The sequence below is a fragment of the Mustela nivalis genome (genome assembly GCF_964662115.1).
Source record: "Mustela nivalis genome assembly, chromosome: 2".
Taxonomy (NCBI): domain Eukaryota; kingdom Metazoa; phylum Chordata; class Mammalia; order Carnivora; family Mustelidae; genus Mustela; species Mustela nivalis.
In genome coordinates this window covers 71,102,744-71,122,670 of record NC_139021.1, presented here as the reverse complement: position 1 = coordinate 71,122,670, position 19,927 = coordinate 71,102,744, and positions in this window count along the sequence as shown.

Genomic DNA, 19,927 nt, shown 5'->3' with positions numbered 1-19,927 from the left:
GCTCTTCGCACAGCTTAGGCTCTGCCTCGAGCTTCAGGTGCAGCTTCTGAATCTCCCTTTCCAGGAGGCTGTTTCGCTGGTGAAAAGATACTTGCTCAGCTTGGTGGATTGTTGTGTTTCCTGGGAGCTCTTCATTCCCCTGACGTGCCTTCTTCAGTGCCCTGGATGGCTTTCCTTGATTCAGGGGGCTCCCACGGGGCACGTGATCAGTGGAGGAGGAGCCAGTCTGCACCTGCCTCCTTGAGCCCCCACCTTCCAGATGATCTCGAAGGAGCTCTAGCAGATGCATCACCGTCAGTAGGATCTGGCTGAGGGTGTGGTGTTGGCTCTGGCCCTCAGCGGGGGCCTGCCACGGCACACCTCCGTCAGGAAGCTCTGGCCTGCCTGCCTCCCCTGCCTCTTCCTGCCCTCTCAGTCCACAGCTGCCAATGTCCTGAGACAGAGGGTCTGCACTTCCCCGCAGATCAGGGCTGTCCTTGAAGTCTTCTGGCATATTCCTCGCAGGGGGTTCTCCATCGTCCTGGGCTGCTCCACAGATGGGATTTTCATCGGTGAGCTGGTGAGGGCTCTTCTTCAACAGCCTTTGCCGAACTCCCTTCAGCAGTTGCGTAGCGTCTCCCACAGAAAAGTACCCGACATCTTGATTCAGGGCAGCCAGAGCAAGGATCTGTAGCGGGAGAGGACTGGCCTTGTGCTCCGATGATGCGACGGCTCCATGGGCTGGTGCATCCGGGTCGGTCTTCTCCATGTCTTTTCCAGATACTTCATTCTGGGCACAGTGCCCCTTTCTTCCTCTTAAGCGGAGTCCACACTTTACTGGAATGAACACCAGCAACACAGTGCACACGAGGATCTCCCAGCCAAACCCAGAGTCTCGTGGCCCATGTGGCCAACGTTCGATTATCGGCAACCCAGAAGCCCACAGCTGTTCCCGGAGAGCCCACAGCGGCTCCAGAACTGTGTGGGGAGACATTGTAATGGCCACCAGCTGGCTCCAGAGAGCCTGGGGGCTTTGTCTCTGATCACCAGTGTCCTCTCGGCCACTAGAAACTGCTTGGAACCCCTACGAGGGTTCCGTCTCCAATGCAAACCAGTGCCTGGCAACAGGAGCTGAAGGGAGTAGGGGTGGGGGAGGTGCACCCGAGACTCCAACGCAAATCAGTGCCTGGCAACAGGAGCTAACAGTCGTTGGGCAGCGGAGGAGAATCTCTATATTGTGGACCTGAAAAAAATGCAACCCTACGTAGCATTGTCTTGGAATTAAACTTTGACACTTATAAAAAAAAGTTAAAAATGAAACTAGATATCAAAGGGAGAAAGATAACAAAATCTAAACACGTAGAAAGTAACTTTCTAGATTATCGGAGACAAAAGATAAAATTTCAGTGCACTGACCCGAAGGAAAATAAAACTACAACGTATTAAAATTGATGGGACACAGCTAAATCAACAGAGAGCTCAATTTTTAGCACTCAATGCATACATTAGAAAGGAGGAGGAGCATCTGGGTGGCTCAGTCAGTTAGTCCAACTCTTGATTTTGACTCGGGTCATGGTCAACCTTGGGATAGTGAGGCTGAACCTGCATTGTGCTGGTGCTGGGCATGGTGGCTGCTTAATCATCTCTCTCTCTTTCTGCACCGCTTCCGTTTCTCTGTCTCTGTCTCTGTCTCTGTCTCTGTCTCTGTCTCTGTGTCTATCTCTCTCTCTCTCTCTAAAAAGGAAAGGAGTCTCAAAACTATAATCTTTCTATTTTAGAACCTAGAAAAAGAGGAGAAACTAAAACTAAAGAAGAAAACCAGAAGAATCCTTCTACCCCATTTCAAGATATTCGTCTACAGTAATCAAAAGTGCGGGGTGTTGGTGAAGAGCTAGACCAATGGAACAGAATAAAGATGGATAAGTGGAACAGAATCAGGGACCCAGAAAGAGAACTACACCCATATGTCGAATGGGGCCTTGACAAAGGTAAAAAGCCGTTCAGTGGAGGAGTGACAGCGTTTTGAATAAATGGTGCTAGAGCAAGTGGACATGCATAGGCAAAGAAGAAGGAGAAGCAGAAGAGGGAGCGGGAGAGGGGAGGAGGAGGTGGAGGACGAGGAGGCCGGGGACCACAATCTAAGTATCAAACCCTATACAAAACTTAACTCAGGCTGCCTGGGTGAGGCAGCCTGTGCGGCAGCCAGCTCTTCATTTCGGCTCTTGTCAAGCTCTCAGCGTCCCGGGACAAAGTCAGGCTCCAAGCTCACTGGCGAGGCTGCTTGAGGATGCTCTTTTCCCTTCTCCCTCCAGGCCCCTGCCCGCTCATGCACATGTTCACTCTCCCAAAGGAAAAAAAGAAAAAAAGAGTATTTTAAAAAGTAGCTCAAAATTAATCACTGCCTTACATGGAAAATGATAAATCTTATAGGGAAAATGTGGGGGAAAATTTCCAGAATGGAAAGCTAGGTAAAGAATCCTCCAGTCGAACATCAAATTATTTTCCCTAAGGTAAAGTTGATTAATTAGACTTTATCCAACAATCAGAATTGTAAATCTGTGCCGTGTGAAAGACCTCCTTAAGAAGACCCAAAAGACAAGCTACCAACTTGGAGGAAATAGGTCCAAATCACATAGCTAATAGAGGACTCCTGTCTGAAGCATGGAAACTCAGAATTTGATCCCCAAGTAAGCATGCAATCTAGTTAGCAAAAGGAAATAGAAGGGGGGTGGGGAAAAAGTAAAGGGCCTGCCACCTTTACCAAAGCGTAGACAGATGGAAACCACATAGAAAGTTGCCATTGGGGCAATTCAAATGAAAACTCCAGTGAGCTCTCACTGCACACCTATCACAGTGATTCAAACCAAATGCGCCAGAGAGGGAGAGAGAGACCCCACCACCAAATGCAAGGCAGGATGTGGAATGACTGGATCACTCCCGCATCACAGTTGGGAATGGAAAATGATAGAGCTGACTCTTGAAAACAGTTAAGAGTTTCTTTTCCTTTTCCAAGCCGTGAGTTACATTCCCGTTCACATGCAGTATAATATCAATTTCAGGTGTCCAATAGAGTGGCTCAACCCTTCCACACAGATTCTTTGAGAACTAGACTTGCTACCGCCATAGGAGCAGGTCATGGCACTATGGCATTTATCTTAGAGAAATCAAAACTTAACGTTTGCTCCAAAGCCTGTAGGGGAATGTATCTGTGTCCTTATGAAAGCAGTGGGGCTGCCAAGGGGGTGGAAGGGACTGGAGTGGTTGGATATTGACACTTGACAGGGCTGCTGTAAGTGATAAACTCCTCTTGCTTCTTTGAAGGCCCCTTCCCCTTAATGGTGGTCCTGAGGACGAGGAGAATAGGAATGTCAACGATTTCAATCGCTTTAAACCTGCCAAGCATTAGAACACCATCTCTTCTACACTAGTTCACTCTCGTCTTAATCCTCAGTATCCCAAAGCAGACAGGTGGGGTCTGGTCCAAGAGGGGTTGCAGGCAGTGTCCCTTCCACAGGCCATCTCCCCTCTTGCCCAGAAGCCCAATGACCAGGTCCCAGGCTTTCAACTCATCTAATTTCTGTGCCTTCTCTAGGGAACTTCTGGGCTCTTTTTCTGGCTTCAAGGAGGCTCTGCGACGCTGGGTCTAGTGCTCTCAGCCGACTTGGACCACACGGCCAGTTGTCTCCTCCTGCATGGGCCACCTATTGGCTCGGGTGGATCAGGTGAGGGCATGTCCTCTCAGAGAGATACATGGAGAACAGAATAGAGGACCTCTTTCTGGCATTGTTTACCCTAATCTCTCAGTGGTTGCTACCATCGCTTGACTTCCCTGGAATTTCAAGCCCAGGAGAGGGGGGTGGGTCAGCAGCCAGAACTGTGGCTTCACCCTTGTGTCTTTTTTGAATGTTTTCCGCAACCCAGAGGGCTTCCGACAACACCAATTGATAACCGCATATGGTTTCCGTGGGCCAGGCATCCAGGTGCATCTAGCCAGGGACCTGTGTCTCAGGATCTCTCACAAGGCTGCAGTCAAGATGTCATGTGGGTCTTCAGTCATCTCCAGGCTTGTTGGCGGGAAATCTGCTTGTGTGCTCACTCGGGTGGCTCCTAGCAGCCAGAGGTCCTCCATTGCGGTGAGCAAGAAATATTCATTCCTTGCCACATGGGCCTCTCCATCATACAGCCCACAAGGAGCAGGCGGCTTCCCTCGAAACCAATGGTGAGGGAGCGAGAGCAAGCCCAAGAGGAGACCAGTGTCTTTGTCTACGAGCCTCAGAAGGGACATGCTATCTATCTCTCGGGCCATAGTCTGTCCTTTCGAAGTGAGGCAGGAGTTCCTGACTCTAATCCAGTGGTAGAGTATGGAACACAAAACGAGGTGTACCCACGAAGGGAATCGTTGGAGACCCTGAAAGGCTGCCCTCCATGCTTTGCTGGGACTTTACCTCAGCTAGGCATCACCATAATCCTTGCATCCAAACTAGAACGTGACCTATGAGAAAATTTTGTCAAGCCCTTCTGGGATCCTTACAGCAGCTTGCCTAGAAGTTCCTTGCACAAGGGAAGGGTGCCTGTGTGGCTTAGTCAGGTCAACGTCTGACTCTTGATTTTGGCTCAGGGCGTGTTCCCATGGTCTGTGAAATCCAGCCCAGCGTCTGGTTGTGCACTTGAGTCGAAGGCTGTCTAGGAATCTCTCTCTCCCTGCCCCTCCCCCGCTTGCATGTGTGTGTGCCCTCGCTCTTTCTCTCTCTCAGAAATGAAGAAGCAGAAGTCATCGTAGTGGTAGGAGTGGTAGTTATTTTCACATCAGTGGGTAATTAGACAACCTTGGCTTGGAATGGGAGCTCTGAAATTCACTAGCTGTGTGATCTAGGGGCAAGTTGTGTCCCCTCTCTGAACCTCAGTAGTCTAGGACACACTGGGTTATTGGGACAATTAAGTGATCAGTAAAGGACACTTAAAACCCTTCGTTGCTTGGCATAGAATCCCTTCGTACAATCAATTCTCAGTCGCAGTAGGATCAGCAATTTGATCGTTTTATTTTTTTGGTCCTTAACAATGAAAAATGCTCTCTCACATGGCTATAGGGAATAGGTAGCATCAGTTCAAGAATGGGGTGGATCTCCAGTCAAAGGAGCAATGGGTGTGGCTGAAGGGGTAAGGAAGCACAGGAGCTTTTGTGCTCTGGTTGTGAGTGTCGGTGGCTGCTGGGAAAGGGAATCAGACCTGCAGGGGACCCGAGAACTTGGAGTCTGGCCAGTGCACCCTTGCTCCCTTCTTGGGCTTCTGGGCTTTGAGGGGAGCCTGTGGCCCTTGAGGGCATTTGGAGGCTGTGCCCAGAAGAGCAGGAGCAGGAGTAGGAGCTGGAGCTGGAGCAGGAGCAGGAGCAGGAGCAGGAGGCCCCCCGGAGACAGGCTGGACCTTGGGCCCAGAGTTGGCCAGCTTCTGCCTGAGGCAATGGTTTTCTTCCTTGAGCCTTTGGAACTCCCTCTCTGCCCACAGAACAGCCTTCTGGCTCTCCTCACTTCTGTTCTCCACCAGGAGGCGCTCTCGGTCATGCAAGGAGGAGATTCTCTGCCATTCTCGGTGCAGGTCGTCGGCCATCTTCTTGTAGAGGCCTAAGTTCCAGTGGGCAGCATCCACCTTCCTGCGCACCTTGGCGAGTTCGTTCTTCACTTGCAGGCAGCGTGCCTTCTCCTCCATCATCTTCCTCTCCAGGTGTTTGAGGTGCTCTTTGCACAGCTTAGGCTCTGCCTCGAGCTTCAGGTGCAGCTTCTGAATCTCCCTTTCCAGGAGGCTGTTTCGCTGGTGAAAAGATACTTGCTCAGCTTGGTGGATTGTTGTGTTTCCTGGGAGCTCTTCATTCCCCTGACGTGCCTTCTTCAGTGCCCTGGATGGCTTTCCTTGATTCAGGGGGCTCCCACGGGGCACGTGATCAGTGGAGGAGGAGCCAGTCTGCACCTGCCTCCTTGAGCCCCCACCTTCCAGATGATCTCGAAGGAGCTCTAGCAGATGCATCACCGTCAGTAGGATCTGGCTGAGGGTGTGGTGTTGGCTCTGGCCCTCAGCGGGGGCCTGCCACGGCACACCTCCGTCAGGAAGCTCTGGCCTGCCTGCCTCCCCTGCCTCTTCCTGCCCTCTCAGTCCACAGCTGCCAATGTCCTGAGACAGAGGGTCTGCACTTCCCCGCAGATCAGGGCTGTCCTTGAAGTCTTCTGGCATATTCCTCGCAGGGGGTTCTCCATCGTCCTGGGCTGCTCCACAGATGGGATTTTCATCGGTGAGCTGGTGAGGGCTCTTCTTCAACAGCCTTTGCCGAACTCCCTTCAGCAGTTGCGTAGCGTCTCCCACAGAAAAGTACCCGACATCTTGATTCAGGGCAGCCAGAGCAAGGATCTGTAGCGGGAGAGGACTGGCCTTGTGCTCCGATGATGCGACGGCTCCATGGGCTGGTGCATCCGGGTCGGTCTTCTCCATGTCTTTTCCAGATACTTCATTCTGGGCACAGTGCCCCTTTCTTCCTCTTAAGCGGAGTCCACACTTTACTGGAATGAACACCAGCAACACAGTGCACACGAGGATCTCCCAGCCAAACCCAGAGTCTCGTGGCCCATGTGGCCAACGTTCGATTATCGGCAACCCAGAAGCCCACAGCTGTTCCCGGAGAGCCCACAGCGGCTCCAGAACTGTGTGGGGAGACATTGTAATGGCCACCAGCTGGCTCCAGAGAGCCTGGGGGCTTTGTCTCTGATCACCAGTGTCCTCTCGGCCACTAGAAACTGCTTGGAACCCCTACGAGGGTTCCGTCTCCAATGCAAACCAGTGCCTGGCAACAGGAGCTGAAGGGAGTAGGGGTGGGGGAGGTGCACCCGAGACTCCAACGCAAATCAGTGCCTGGCAACAGGAGCTAACAGTCGTTGGGCAGCGGAGGAGAATCTCTATATTGTGGACCTGAAAAAAATGCAACCCTACGTAGCATTGTCTTGGAATTAAACTTTGACACTTATAAAAAAAAGTTAAAAATGAAACTAGATATCAAAGGGAGAAAGATAACAAAATCTAAACACGTAGAAAGTAACTTTCTAGATTATCGGAGACAAAAGATAAAATTTCAGTGCACTGACCCGAAGGAAAATAAAACTACAACGTATTAAAATTGATGGGACACAGCTAAATCAACAGAGAGCTCAATTTTTAGCACTCAATGCATACATTAGAAAGGAGGAGGAGCATCTGGGTGGCTCAGTCAGTTAGTCCAACTCTTGATTTTGACTCGGGTCATGGTCAACCTTGGGATAGTGAGGCTGAACCTGCATTGTGCTGGTGCTGGGCATGGTGGCTGCTTAATCATCTCTCTCTCTTTCTGCACCGCTTCCGTTTCTCTGTCTCTGTCTCTGTCTCTGTCTCTGTCTCTGTCTCTGTGTCTATCTCTCTCTCTCTCTCTAAAAAGGAAAGGAGTCTCAAAACTATAATCTTTCTATTTTAGAACCTAGAAAAAGAGGAGAAACTAAAACTAAAGAAGAAAACCAGAAGAATCCTTCTACCCCATTTCAAGATATTCGTCTACAGTAATCAAAAGTGCGGGGTGTTGGTGAAGAGCTAGACCAATGGAACAGAATAAAGATGGATAAGTGGAACAGAATCAGGGACCCAGAAAGAGAACTACACCCATATGTCGAATGGGGCCTTGACAAAGGTAAAAAGCCGTTCAGTGGAGGAGTGACAGCGTTTTGAATAAATGGTGCTAGAGCAAGTGGACATGCATAGGCAAAGAAGAAGGAGAAGCAGAAGAGGGAGCGGGAGAGGGGAGGAGGAGGTGGAGGACGAGGAGGCCGGGGACCACAATCTAAGTATCAAACCCTATACAAAACTTAACTCAGGCTGCCTGGGTGAGGCAGCCTGTGCGGCAGCCAGCTCTTCATTTCGGCTCTTGTCAAGCTCTCAGCGTCCCGGGACAAAGTCAGGCTCCAAGCTCACTGGCGAGGCTGCTTGAGGATGCTCTTTTCCCTTCTCCCTCCAGGCCCCTGCCCGCTCATGCACATGTTCACTCTCCCAAAGGAAAAAAAGAAAAAAAGAGTATTTTAAAAAGTAGCTCAAAATTAATCACTGCCTTACATGGAAAATGATAAATCTTATAGGGAAAATGTGGGGGAAAATTTCCAGAATGGAAAGCTAGGTAAAGAATCCTCCAGTCGAACATCAAATTATTTTCCCTAAGGTAAAGTTGATTAATTAGACTTTATCCAACAATCAGAATTGTAAATCTGTGCCGTGTGAAAGACCTCCTTAAGAAGACCCAAAAGACAAGCTACCAACTTGGAGGAAATAGGTCCAAATCACATAGCTAATAGAGGACTCCTGTCTGAAGCATGGAAACTCAGAATTTGATCCCCAAGTAAGCATGCAATCTAGTTAGCAAAAGGAAATAGAAGGGGGGTGGGGAAAAAGTAAAGGGCCTGCCACCTTTACCAAAGCGTAGACAGATGGAAACCACATAGAAAGTTGCCATTGGGGCAATTCAAATGAAAACTCCAGTGAGCTCTCACTGCACACCTATCACAGTGATTCAAACCAAATGCGCCAGAGAGGGAGAGAGAGACCCCACCACCAAATGCAAGGCAGGATGTGGAATGACTGGATCACTCCCGCATCACAGTTGGGAATGGAAAATGATAGAGCTGACTCTTGAAAACAGTTAAGAGTTTCTTTTCCTTTTCCAAGCCGTGAGTTACATTCCCGTTCACATGCAGTATAATATCAATTTCAGGTGTCCAATAGAGTGGCTCAACCCTTCCACACAGATTCTTTGAGAACTAGACTTGCTACCGCCATAGGAGCAGGTCATGGCACTATGGCATTTATCTTAGAGAAATCAAAACTTAACGTTTGCTCCAAAGCCTGTAGGGGAATGTATCTGTGTCCTTATGAAAGCAGTGGGGCTGCCAAGGGGGTGGAAGGGACTGGAGTGGTTGGATATTGACACTTGACAGGGCTGCTGTAAGTGATAAACTCCTCTTGCTTCTTTGAAGGCCCCTTCCCCTTAATGGTGGTCCTGAGGACGAGGAGAATAGGAATGTCAACGATTTCAATCGCTTTAAACCTGCCAAGCATTAGAACACCATCTCTTCTACACTAGTTCACTCTCGTCTTAATCCTCAGTATCCCAAAGCAGACAGGTGGGGTCTGGTCCAAGAGGGGTTGCAGGCAGTGTCCCTTCCACAGGCCATCTCCCCTCTTGCCCAGAAGCCCAATGACCAGGTCCCAGGCTTTCAACTCATCTAATTTCTGTGCCTTCTCTAGGGAACTTCTGGGCTCTTTTTCTGGCTTCAAGGAGGCTCTGCGACGCTGGGTCTAGTGCTCTCAGCCGACTTGGACCACACGGCCAGTTGTCTCCTCCTGCATGGGCCACCTATTGGCTCGGGTGGATCAGGTGAGGGCATGTCCTCTCAGAGAGATACATGGAGAACAGAATAGAGGACCTCTTTCTGGCATTGTTTACCCTAATCTCTCAGTGGTTGCTACCATCGCTTGACTTCCCTGGAATTTCAAGCCCAGGAGAGGGGGGTGGGTCAGCAGCCAGAACTGTGGCTTCACCCTTGTGTCTTTTTTGAATGTTTTCCGCAACCCAGAGGGCTTCCGACAACACCAATTGATAACCGCATATGGTTTCCGTGGGCCAGGCATCCAGGTGCATCTAGCCAGGGACCTGTGTCTCAGGATCTCTCACAAGGCTGCAGTCAAGATGTCATGTGGGTCTTCAGTCATCTCCAGGCTTGTTGGCGGGAAATCTGCTTGTGTGCTCACTCGGGTGGCTCCTAGCAGCCAGAGGTCCTCCATTGCGGTGAGCAAGAAATATTCATTCCTTGCCACATGGGCCTCTCCATCATACAGCCCACAAGGAGCAGGCGGCTTCCCTCGAAACCAATGGTGAGGGAGCGAGAGCAAGCCCAAGAGGAGACCAGTGTCTTTGTCTACGAGCCTCAGAAGGGACATGCTATCTATCTCTCGGGCCATAGTCTGTCCTTTCGAAGTGAGGCAGGAGTTCCTGACTCTAATCCAGTGGTAGAGTATGGAACACAAAACGAGGTGTACCCACGAAGGGAATCGTTGGAGACCCTGAAAGGCTGCCCTCCATGCTTTGCTGGGACTTTACCTCAGCTAGGCATCACCATAATCCTTGCATCCAAACTAGAACGTGACCTATGAGAAAATTTTGTCAAGCCCTTCTGGGATCCTTACAGCAGCTTGCCTAGAAGTTCCTTGCACAAGGGAAGGGTGCCTGTGTGGCTTAGTCAGGTCAACGTCTGACTCTTGATTTTGGCTCAGGGCGTGTTCCCATGGTCTGTGAAATCCAGCCCAGCGTCTGGTTGTGCACTTGAGTCGAAGGCTGTCTAGGAATCTCTCTCTCCCTGCCCCTCCCCCGCTTGCATGTGTGTGTGCCCTCGCTCTTTCTCTCTCTCAGAAATGAAGAAGCAGAAGTCATCGTAGTGGTAGGAGTGGTAGTTATTTTCACATCAGTGGGTAATTAGACAACCTTGGCTTGGAATGGGAGCTCTGAAATTCACTAGCTGTGTGATCTTGGGGCAAGTTGTGTCCCCTCTCTGAACCTCAGTAGTCTAGGACACACTGGGTTATTGGGACAATTAAGTGATCAGTAAAGGACACTTAAAACCCTTCGTTGCTTGGCATAGAATCCCTTCGTACAATCAATTCTCAGTCGCAGTAGGATCAGCAATTTGATCGTTTTATTTTTTTGGTCCTTAACAATGAAAAATGCTCTCTCACATGGCTATAGGGAATAGGTAGCATCAGTTCAAGAATGGGGTGGATCTCCAGTCAAAGGAGCAATGGGTGTGGCTGAAGGGGTAAGGAAGCACAGGAGCTTTTGTGCTCTGGTTGTGAGTGTCGGTGGCTGCTGGGAAAGGGAATCAGACCTGCAGGGGACCCGAGAACTTGGAGTCTGGCCAGTGCACCCTTGCTCCCTTCTTGGGCTTCTGGGCTTTGAGGGGAGCCTGTGGCCCTTGAGGGCATTTGGAGGCTGTGCCCAGAAGAGCAGGAGCAGGAGTAGGAGCTGGAGCTGGAGCAGGAGCAGGAGCAGGAGCAGGAGCAGGAGGCCCCCCGGAGACAGGCTGGACCTTGGGCCCAGAGTTGGCCAGCTTCTGCCTGAGGCAATGGTTTTCTTCCTTGAGCCTTTGGAACTCCCTCTCTGCCCACAGAACAGCCTTCTGGCTCTCCTCACTTCTGTTCTCCACCAGGAGGCGCTCTCGGTCATGCAAGGAGGAGATTCTCTGCCATTCTCGGTGCAGGTCGTCGGCCATCTTCTTGTAGAGGCCTAAGTTCCAGTGGGCAGCATCCACCTTCCTGCGCACCTTGGCGAGTTCGTTCTTCACTTGCAGGCAGCGTGCCTTCTCCTCCATCATCTTCCTCTCCAGGTGTTTGAGGTGCTCTTCGCACAGCTTAGGCTCTGCCTCGAGCTTCAGGTGCAGCTTCTGAATCTCCCTTTCCAGGAGGCTGTTTCGCTGGTGAAAAGATACTTGCTCAGCTTGGTGGATTGTTGTGTTTCCTGGGAGCTCTTCATTCCCCTGACGTGCCTTCTTCAGTGCCCTGGATGGCTTTCCTTGATTCAGGGGGCTCCCACGGGGCACGTGATCAGTGGAGGAGGAGCCAGTCTGCACCTGCCTCCTTGAGCCCCCACCTTCCAGATGATCTCGAAGGAGCTCTAGCAGATGCATCACCGTCAGTAGGATCTGGCTGAGGGTGTGGTGTTGGCTCTGGCCCTCAGCGGGGGCCTGCCACGGCACACCTCCGTCAGGAAGCTCTGGCCTGCCTGCCTCCCCTGCCTCTTCCTGCCCTCTCAGTCCACAGCTGCCAATGTCCTGAGACAGAGGGTCTGCACTTCCCCGCAGATCAGGGCTGTCCTTGAAGTCTTCTGGCATATTCCTCGCAGGGGGTTCTCCATCGTCCTGGGCTGCTCCACAGATGGGATTTTCATCGGTGAGCTGGTGAGGGCTCTTCTTCAACAGCCTTTGCCGAACTCCCTTCAGCAGTTGCGTAGCGTCTCCCACAGAAAAGTACCCGACATCTTGATTCAGGGCAGCCAGAGCAAGGATCTGTAGCGGGAGAGGACTGGCCTTGTGCTCCGATGATGCGACGGCTCCATGGGCTGGTGCATCCGGGTCGGTCTTCTCCATGTCTTTTCCAGATACTTCATTCTGGGCACAGTGCCCCTTTCTTCCTCTTAAGCGGAGTCCACACTTTACTGGAATGAACACCAGCAACACAGTGCACACGAGGATCTCCCAGCCAAACCCAGAGTCTCGTGGCCCATGTGGCCAACGTTCGATTATCGGCAACCCAGAAGCCCACAGCTGTTCCCGGAGAGCCCACAGCGGCTCCAGAACTGTGTGGGGAGACATTGTAATGGCCACCAGCTGGCTCCAGAGAGCCTGGGGGCTTTGTCTCTGATCACCAGTGTCCTCTCGGCCACTAGAAACTGCTTGGAACCCCTACGAGGGTTCCGTCTCCAATGCAAACCAGTGCCTGGCAACAGGAGCTGAAGGGAGTAGGGGTGGGGGAGGTGCACCCGAGACTCCAACGCAAATCAGTGCCTGGCAACAGGAGCTAACAGTCGTTGGGCAGCGGAGGAGAATCTCTATATTGTGGACCTGAAAAAAATGCAACCCTACGTAGCATTGTCTTGGAATTAAACTTTGACACTTATAAAAAAAAGTTAAAAATGAAACTAGATATCAAAGGGAGAAAGATAACAAAATCTAAACACGTAGAAAGTAACTTTCTAGATTATCGGAGACAAAAGATAAAATTTCAGTGCACTGACCCGAAGGAAAATAAAACTACAACGTATTAAAATTGATGGGACACAGCTAAATCAACAGAGAGCTCAATTTTTAGCACTCAATGCATACATTAGAAAGGAGGAGGAGCATCTGGGTGGCTCAGTCAGTTAGTCCAACTCTTGATTTTGACTCGGGTCATGGTCAACCTTGGGATAGTGAGGCTGAACCTGCATTGTGCTGGTGCTGGGCATGGTGGCTGCTTAATCATCTCTCTCTCTTTCTGCACCGCTTCCGTTTCTCTGTCTCTGTCTCTGTCTCTGTCTCTGTGTCTATCTCTCTCTCTCTCTCTAAAAAGGAAAGGAGTCTCAAAACTATAATCTTTCTATTTTAGAACCTAGAAAAAGAGGAGAAACTAAAACTAAAGAAGAAAACCAGAAGAATCCTTCTACCCCATTTCAAGATATTCGTCTACAGTAATCAAAAGTGCGTGGTGTTGGTGAAGAGCTAGACCAATGGAACAGAATAAAGATGGATAAGTGGAACAGAATCAGGGACCCAGAAAGAGAACTACACCCATATGTCGAATGGGGCCTTGACAAAGGTAAAAAGCCGTTCAGTGGAGGAGTGACAGCGTTTTGAATAAATGGTGCTAGAGCAAGTGGACATGCATAGGCAAAGAAGAAGGAGAAGCAGAAGAGGGAGCGGGAGAGGGGAGGAGGAGGTGGAGGACGAGGAGGCCGGGGACCACAATCTAAGTATCAAACCCTATACAAAACTTAACTCAGGCTGCCTGGGTGAGGCAGCCTGTGCGGCAGCCAGCTCTTCATTTCGGCTCTTGTCAAGCTCTCAGCGTCCCGGGACAAAGTCAGGCTCCAAGCTCACTGGCGAGGCTGCTTGAGGATGCTCTTTTCCCTTCTCCCTCCAGGCCCCTGCCCGCTCATGCACATGTTCACTCTCCCAAAGGAAAAAAAGAAAAAAAGAGTATTTTAAAAAGTAGCTCAAAATTAATCACTGCCTTACATGGAAAATGATAAATCTTATAGGGAAAATGTGGGGGAAAATTTCCAGAATGGAAAGCTAGGTAAAGAATCCTCCAGTCGAACATCAAATTATTTTCCCTAAGGTAAAGTTGATTAATTAGACTTTATCCAACAATCAGAATTGTAAATCTGTGCCGTGTGAAAGACCTCCTTAAGAAGACCCAAAAGACAAGCTACCAACTTGGAGGAAATAGGTCCAAATCACATAGCTAATAGAGGACTCCTGTCTGAAGCATGGAAACTCAGAATTTGATCCCCAAGTAAGCATGCAATCTAGTTAGCAAAAGGAAATAGAAGGGGGGTGGGGAAAAAGTAAAGGGCCTGCCACCTTTACCAAAGCGTAGACAGATGGAAACCACATAGAAAGTTGCCATTGGGGCAATTCAAATGAAAACTCCAGTGAGCTCTCACTGCACACCTATCACAGTGATTCAAACCAAATGCGCCAGAGAGGGAGAGAGAGACCCCACCACCAAATGCAAGGCAGGATGTGGAATGACTGCATCACTCCCGCATCACAGTTGGGAATGGAAAATGATAGAGCTGACTCTTGAAAACAGTTAAGAGTTTCTTTTCCTTTTCCAAGCCGTGAGTTACATTCCCGTTCACATGCAGTATAATATCAATTTCAGGTGTCCAATAGAGTGGCTCAACCCTTCCACACAGATTCTTTGAGAACTAGACTTGCTACCGCCATAGGAGCAGGTCATGGCACTATGGCATTTATCTTAGAGAAATCAAAACTTAACGTTTGCTCCAAAGCCTGTAGGGGAATGTATCTGTGTCCTTATGAAAGCAGTGGGGCTGCCAAGGGGGTGGAAGGGACTGGAGTGGTTGGATATTGACACTTGACAGGGCTGCTGTAAGTGATAAACTCCTCTTGCTTCTTTGAAGGCCCCTTCCCCTTAATGGTGGTCCTGAGGACGAGGAGAATAGGAATGTCAACGATTTCAATCGCTTTAAACCTGCCAAGCATTAGAACACCATCTCTTCTACACTAGTTCACTCTCGTCTTAATCCTCAGTATCCCAAAGCAGACAGGTGGGGTCTGGTCCAAGAGGGGTTGCAGGCAGTGTCCCTTCCACAGGCCATCTCCCCTCTTGCCCAGAAGCCCAATGACCAGGTCCCAGGCTTTCAACTCATCTAATTTCTGTGCCTTCTCTAGGGAACTTCTGGGCTCTTTTTCTGGCTTCAAGGAGGCTCTGCGACGCTGGGTCTAGTGCTCTCAGCCGACTTGGACCACACGGCCAGTTGTCTCCTCCTGCATGGGCCACCTATTGGCTCGGGTGGATCAGGTGAGGGCATGTCCTCTCAGAGAGATACATGGAGAACAGAATAGAGGACCTCTTTCTGGCATTGTTTACCCTAATCTCTCAGTGGTTGCTACCATCGCTTGACTTCCCTGGAATTTCAAGCCCAGGAGAGGGGGGTGGGTCAGCAGCCAGAACTGTGGCTTCACCCTTGTGTCTTTTTTGAATGTTTTCCGCAACCCAGAGGGCTTCCGACAACACCAATTGATAACCGCATATGGTTTCCGTGGGCCAGGCATCCAGGTGCATCTAGCCAGGGACCTGTGTCTCAGGATCTCTCACAAGGCTGCAGTCAAGATGTCATGTGGGTCTTCAGTCATCTCCAGGCTTGTTGGCGGGAAATCTGCTTGTGTGCTCACTCGGGTGGCTCCTAGCAGCCAGAGGTCCTCCATTGCGGTGAGCAAGAAATATTCATTCCTTGCCACATGGGCCTCTCCATCATACAGCCCACAAGGAGCAGGCGGCTTCCCTCGAAACCAATGGTGAGGGAGCGAGAGCAAGCCCAAGAGGAGACCAGTGTCTTTGTCTACGAGCCTCAGAAGGGACATGCTATCTATCTCTCGGGCCATATTCTGTCCTTTCGAAGTGAGGCAGGAGTTCCTGACTCTAATCCAGTGGTAGAGTATGGAACACAAAACGAGGTGTACCCACGAAGGGAATCGTTGGAGACCCTGAAAGGCTGCCCTCCATGCTTTGCTGGGACTTTACCTCAGCTAGGCATCACCATAATCCTTGCATCCAAACTAGAACGTGACCTATGAGAAAATTTTGTCAAGCCCTTCTGGGATCCTTACAGCAGCTTGCCTAGAAGTTCCTTGCACAAGGGAAGGGTGCCTGTGTGGCTTAGTCAGGTCAACGTCTGACTCTTGATTTTAGCTCAGGGCGTGTTCCCATGGTCTGTGAAATCCAGCCCAGCGTCTGGTTGTGCACTTGAGTCGAAGGCTGTCTAGGAATCTCTCTCTCCCTGCCCCTCCCCCGCTTGCATGTGTGTGTGCCCTCGCTCTTTCTCTCTCTCAGAAATGAAGAAGCAGAAGTCATCGTAGTGGTAGGAGTGGTAGTTATTTTCACATCAGTGGGTAATTAGACAACCTTGGCTTGGAATGGGAGCTCTGAAATTCACTAGCTGTGTGATCTTGGGGCAAGTTGTGTCCCCTCTCTGAACCTCAGTAGTCTAGGACACACTGGGTTATTGGGACAATTAAGTGATCAGTAAAGGACACTTAAAACCCTTCGTTGCTTGGCATAGAATCCCTTCGTACAATCAATTCTCAGTCGCAGTAGGATCAGCAATTTGATCGTTTTATTTTTTTGGTCCTTAACAATGAAAAATGCTCTCTCACATGGCTATAGGGAATAGGTAGCATCAGTTCAAGAATGGGGTGGATCTCCAGTCAAAGGAGCAATGGGTGTGGCTGAAGGGGTAAGGAAGCACAGGAGCTTTTGTGCTCTGGTTGTGAGTGTCGGTGGCTGCTGGGAAAGGGAATCAGACCTGCAGGGGACCCGAGAACTTGGAGTCTGGCCAGTGCACCCTTGCTCCCTTCTTGGGCTTCTGGGCTTTGAGGGGAGCCTGTGGCCCTTGAGGGCATTTGGAGGCTGTGCCCAGAAGAGCAGGAGCAGGAGTAGGAGCTGGAGCTGGAGCAGGAGCAGGAGCAGGAGCAGGAGGCCCCCCGGAGACAGGCTGGACCTTGGGCCCAGAGTTGGCCAGCTTCTGCCTGAGGCAATGGTTTTCTTCCTTGAGCCTTTGGAACTCCCTCTCTGCCCACAGAACAGCCTTCTGGCTCTCCTCACTTCTGTTCTCCACCAGGAGGCGCTCTCGGTCATGCAAGGAGGAGATTCTCTGCCATTCTCGGTGCAGGTCGTCGGCCATCTTCTTGTAGAGGCCTAAGTTCCAGTGGGCAGCATCCACCTTCCTGCGCACCTTGGCGAGTTCGTTCTTCACTTGCAGGCAGCGTGCCTTCTCCTCCATCATCTTCCTCTCCAGGTGTTTGAGGTGCTCTTCGCACAGCTTAGGCTCTGCCTCGAGCTTCAGGTGCAGCTTCTGAATCTCCCTTTCCAGGAGGCTGTTTCGCTGGTGAAAAGATACTTGCTCAGCTTGGTGGATTGTTGTGTTTCCTGGGAGCTCTTCATTCCCCTGACGTGCCTTCTTCAGTGCCCTGGATGGCTTTCCTTGATTCAGGGGGCTCCCACGGGGCACGTGATCAGTGGAGGAGGAGCCAGTCTGCACCTGCCTCCTTGAGCCCCCACCTTCCAGATGATCTCGAAGGAGCTCTAGCAGATGCATCACCGTCAGTAGGATCTGGCTGAGGGTGTGGTGTTGGCTCTGGCCCTCAGCGGGGGCCTGCCACGGCACACCTCCGTCAGGAAGCTCTGGCCTGCCTGCCTCCCCTGCCTCTTCCTGCCCTCTCAGTCCACAGCTGCCAATGTCCTGAGACAGAGGGTCTGCACTTCCCCGCAGATCAGGGCTGTCCTTGAAGTCTTCTGGCATATTCCTCGCAGGGGGTTCTCCATCGTCCTGGGCTGCTCCACAGATGGGATTTTCATCGGTGAGCTGGTGAGGGCTCTTCTTCAACAGCCTTTGCCGAACTCCCTTCAGCAGTTGCGTAGCGTCTCCCACAGAAAAGTACCCGACATCTTGATTCAGGGCAGCCAGAGCAAGGATCTGTAGCGGGAGAGGACTGGCCTTGTGCTCCGATGATGCGACGGCTCCATGGGCTGGTGCATCCGGGTCGGTCTTCTCCATGTCTTTTCCAGATACTTCATTCTGGGCACAGTGCCCCTTTCTTCCTCTTAAGCGGAGTCCACACTTTACTGGAATGAACACCAGCAACACAGTGCACACGAGGATCTCCCAGCCAAACCCAGAGTCTCGTGGCCCATGTGGCCAACGTTCGATTATCGGCAACCCAGAAGCCCACAGCTGTTCCCGGAGAGCCCACAGCGGCTCCAGAACTGTGTGGGGAGACATTGTAATGGCCACCAGCTGGCTCCAGAGAGCCTGGGGGCTTTGTCTCTGATCACCAGTGTCCTCTCGGCCACTAGAAACTGCTTGGAACCCCTACGAGGGTTCCGTCTCCAATGCAAACCAGTGCCTGGCAACAGGAGCTGAAGGGAGTAGGGGTGGGGGAGGTGCACCCGAGACTCCAACGCAAATCAGTGCCTGGCAACAGGAGCTAACAGTCGTTGGGCAGCGGAGGAGAATCTCTATATTGTGTACCTGAAAAAAATGCAACCCTACGTAGCATTGTCTTGGAATTAAACTTTGACACTTATAAAAAAAAGTTAAAAATGAAACTAGATATCAAAGGGAGAAAGATAACAAAATCTAAACACGTAGAAAGTAACTTTCTAGATTATCGGAGACAAAAGATAAAATTTCAGTGCACTGACCCGAAGGAAAATAAAACTACAACGTATTAAAATTGATGGGACACAGCTAAATCAACAGAGAGCTCAATTTTTAGCACTCAATGCATACATTAGAAAGGAGGAGGAGCATCTGGGTGGCTCAGTCAGTTAGTCCAACTCTTGATTTTGACTCGGGTCATGGTCAACCTTGGGATAGTGAGGCTGAACCTGCATTGTGCTGGTGCTGGGCATGGTGGCTGCTTAATCATCTCTCTCTCTTTCTGCACCGCTTCCGTTTCTCTGTCTCTGTCTCTGTCTCTGTCTCTGTGTCTATCTCTCTCTCTCTCTCTAAAAAGGAAAGGAGTCTCAAAACTATAATCTTTCTATTTTAGAACCTAGAAAAAGAGGAGAAACTAAAACTAAAGAAGAAAACCAGAAGAATCCTTCTACCCCATTTCAAGATATTCGTCTACAGTAATCAAAAGTGCGTGGTGTTGGTGAAGAGCTAGACCAATGGAACAGAATAAAGATGGATAAGTGGAACAGAATCAGGGACCCAGAAAGAGAACTACACCCATATGTCGAATGGGGCCTTGACAAAGGTAAAAAGCCGTTCAGTGGAGGAGTGACAGCGTTTTGAATAAATGGTGCTAGAGCAAGTGGACATGCATAGGCAAAGAAGAAGGAGAAGCAGAAGAGGGAGCGGGAGAGGGGAGGAGGAGGTGGAGGACGAGGAGGCCGGGGACCACAATCTAAGTATCAAACCCTATACAAAACTTAACTCAGGCTGCCTGGGTGAGGCAGCCTGTGCGGCAGCCAGCTCTTCATTTCGGCTCTTGTCAAGCTCTCAGCGTCCCGGGACAAAGTCAGGCTCCAAGCTCACTGGCGAGGCTGCTTGAGGATGCTCTTTTCCCTTCTCCCTCCAGGCCCCTGCCCGCTCATGCACATGTTCACTCTCCCAAAGGAAAAAAAGAAAAAAAGAGTATTTTAAAAAGTAGCTCAAAATTAATCACTGCCTTACATGGAAAATGATAAATCTTATAGGGAAAATGTGGGGGAAAATTTCCAGAATGGAAAGCTAGGTAAAGAATCCTCCAGTCGAACATCAAATTATTTTCCCTAAGGTAAAGTTGATTAATTAGACTTTATCCAACAATCAGAATTGTAAATCTGTGCCGTGTGAAAGACCTCCTTAAGAAGACCCAAAAGACAAGCTACCAACTTGGAGGAAATAGGTCCAAATCACATAGCTAATAGAGGACTCCTCTCTGAAGCGTGGAAACTCAGAATTTGATCCCCAAGTAAGCATGCAATCTAGTTAGCAAAAGGAAATAGAAGGGGGGTGGGGAAAAAGTAAAGGGCCTGCCACCTTTACCAAAGCGTAGACAGATGGAAACCACATAGAAAGTTGCCATTGGGGCAATTCAAATGAAAACTCCAGTGAGCTCTCACTGCA